Here is a 2855-nt window from a genome sequence, read left to right as displayed (position 1 = left end):
TCCTTCAAAGTTCAGTGGGGCGCATCTCTTAGCTGAGGCCTCTCCCGCTTCACCTTCCCCCCAGCTGCTAGAGCCATCTCTCCCTAAATGGCCACTTCTACTTTTTTCTACATAATAGCAACTGCTTGGATCTCTCTTCCTGAGGGCAGGACTGGCTCAGCTTTGCGATTGCTTCCTCAGTACTTAGCCCGATGTAGTAGGTGCTTATTAAATAGCACCCCCTTTTTTTCCTGGCTCATCACAGCTATGGCTCGTAGACCCAAGAAACACCTGAAGCGCGTCGCCACCCCCAAGCACTAGATGCTGGACAAGCCGACCAGCGTGTTTGCTCCCAGACCATCCACAGGCCCCGACAAGCTGAGAGAATGCCTCCCACTCATCATCTTCCTCCGCAACCGTCTCAAGTATGCCCTGACAGGGGATGAGGTTTAGAAGAAGATCTGCACACAGCATTTTAAGACACGACCTACCCTGCTGGCTTCATGGATCTCATCAGCATTGAGAAGACTGGCGAGCATTTCCGTCTGCTTTATAACACCAAGGGCCACTTTGCTGTTCATGGCATCACAGCTGAGAAGGCAAAGTATAAATTGTGCAAAGTGAGAAAGACCTCTGTGGGCGGGCACCAAGGCCATTCCCCATCTGGTGACCCATGATGCACGCGCCATCCGCTATCCAGATCCGCTCATCAGAGTGAACGATACCATTCAGATTGATCTGGAGACAGGCAAGATCACAGATTTCATCAAGTTCGATACTGGGAATATGTACATGGTGACTGGAGGAGCTAACTTGGTCGGATTGGTGTGATCACCAACAGGGAGAAACATCCAGGCTCCTTTGATGTGGTTCATGTGAAGGATGCCAACAGCAACAGCTTTGCCACCAGGCTTTCCAACATTTTTGTGACTGGCAAAGGTAACAAGCCTTGGATTTTTCTTCCCAGAGGCAAGGGCATCTGCCTCACCATTGCTGAAGAGAGAGACAAGTGCCTCAGCCAAAAAAAATGGGGCAATGAGGGTTAAGTGACTTGCCCAGGGTCACACAGCTAGTACGTGTCAAGTGTCTGAGACCAGATTTGAACTCAGGTCCTCCTGAATCCAGGGTTGGTGCTTTATCCACTGTTCCACCAGCTTCCCCCCACAAAAATGTTTTTAAAACACAACAATCATAGTAGGTAAGTGTTATTATTATCCCCATTTAACAGTTGAGGAAACTGAGGCAGACAAGGTTAAGTGAATTGCTCAGAGTCACACAGCTAGTAAGTGTCTCAGGCCAGATTTGACACCCAGCACTCCATCCCTGTGCCATCTAGCTGCCCAGGCAAGTCAGACAATCTACTAGATAGTTCCACCCAGCAGGGCATTTTTCCTTATAGCAAGATATGTGTGTGTGTCTCTCTCTAAATTCTGCCCTTTGTTCATGACTCTGCGCTCTGGACCAAAATCAAAGCTGATGCCTTTACCATATCAACAACCCTTCAAAGGCTGCCCTGTCCTCCTGCTCAAGTCTTCTTATCTCCAGGCGAAAGATCCCATTTCCTCAGCTGATTCTTGTGTGACATAACCCTGAACTCCTTCACCATCCTCATTAACCTTCTATGGACACTCTTTGGTTTGTCGATGGCTTTCTTACAAGCTGGTCCCCAGGGAAAATCCCACAGTCTCCATGCGGCGGACCAGGGCAGAGCACATAGAAACAATCACCTCCCTGGCTCTCTGGGATGTCAGTACACTTTTATCCCAGTCTCATCATTATTCATGAAAAGCAAATGCTAGAACTTCTAAAATAGCGTTTATGGTCAAACATAAGTGGCAGAGTGTGCTGTTTGACACTCGTAAAAGTCATCTGGACATCTTCACCGGGTTAGTCCCTACAACTTCAAATCAATTTCTCTTCACCATTCCCCCCTCCTCCTTCATCCTAGCTTCCCAGTGGCCTTCTGAGGGAATTAGAACGGTGAGTGGTAGTGGGAATTGAGCGAACCACACTGACTCCACCTTATGACTGAATTCTGGAGCTAGCTCGCTTCCCTTTCTATTCAGTTATGGGTCTAGTCCAATATCTGTCTATGAGAAAGCTTTATTCAGTTATGGGAAACTTTATTGCACTGTTAGAACCTAGCCCTGCGTGACTGGGAAGCTGGACCCCCTCCACCCGCTGCTTAGAGACCTTTAACTAAGGACTTAGGTTATGCTGATCAGAAACCCAGTCAGACCCAAAGATTGATGCAAAGAGTTTTCTTGCACTTATGCATCTCAAGCAGCCCATGTGTCTTATGTAAAAACTGGTCCCTTGCCAACCAATCAGTTATTGTTTCCATTTTCCTTCGATTGAATATAGATACCCTTTTTCTGATTTCAAGGAACTGCACCTGTTTGCATTTCCCCTCCCAACTTGGAAGGTCCCTAATCTTTCCTCCAGTTAGAAATCAGATGACTTAATTTTGTATACTGATCAATTGTTTTCTTTTAATTAATTGGTCTTTTTTGATTAATTGATTTTAATGCATAAAAGTCTGTCTCCCCCTGTATTTTGGATCCAGTGACAAAGCTGAGGAGGTCTGGTCCCCATGTGTTGCTTGATAAATTGATATGCTCAGAAGCTCGAACCTTTGTTTCATCAGTCATTTCATCTTTCACCTGACATGCTTTTCACCTGGAGGTACCTCCAGCCTGGCACCTTCTCTCTCTCTCTCTCTCTCTCTCTCTCTCTCTCTCTCTCTCTCATCTGTGAGTTTCTCCTTTGAATTTCAGTTTCAAGAAATTCCACAACAGCCATGTTCCCCTCTAACCTGGCTCAGTTCCTGACTCTTGGGACTACTTTTCCACCTTGACCCACCTCCAGAGTACCTA

The 2855-nt window shown here is 46.7% G+C and overlaps 1 pseudogene; it reads left to right on the top strand.

Annotated features, from left to right (window-relative positions):
• The first annotated feature begins 246 nt into the window (after positions 1–246).
• On the top strand, positions 247–1025 carry LOC122738307 (annotated as a pseudogene).
• The last annotated feature ends 1830 nt before the right edge of the window (positions 1026–2855 follow it).

The sequence above is a fragment of the Dromiciops gliroides genome, chromosome 2 (assembly GCF_019393635.1).
Source record: "Dromiciops gliroides isolate mDroGli1 chromosome 2, mDroGli1.pri, whole genome shotgun sequence".
NCBI lineage: Eukaryota > Metazoa > Chordata > Mammalia > Microbiotheria > Microbiotheriidae > Dromiciops > Dromiciops gliroides.
The sequence above is the reverse complement of the archived record's forward strand: the minus strand, read 5'-3'. Positions and strand labels throughout refer to the sequence as shown.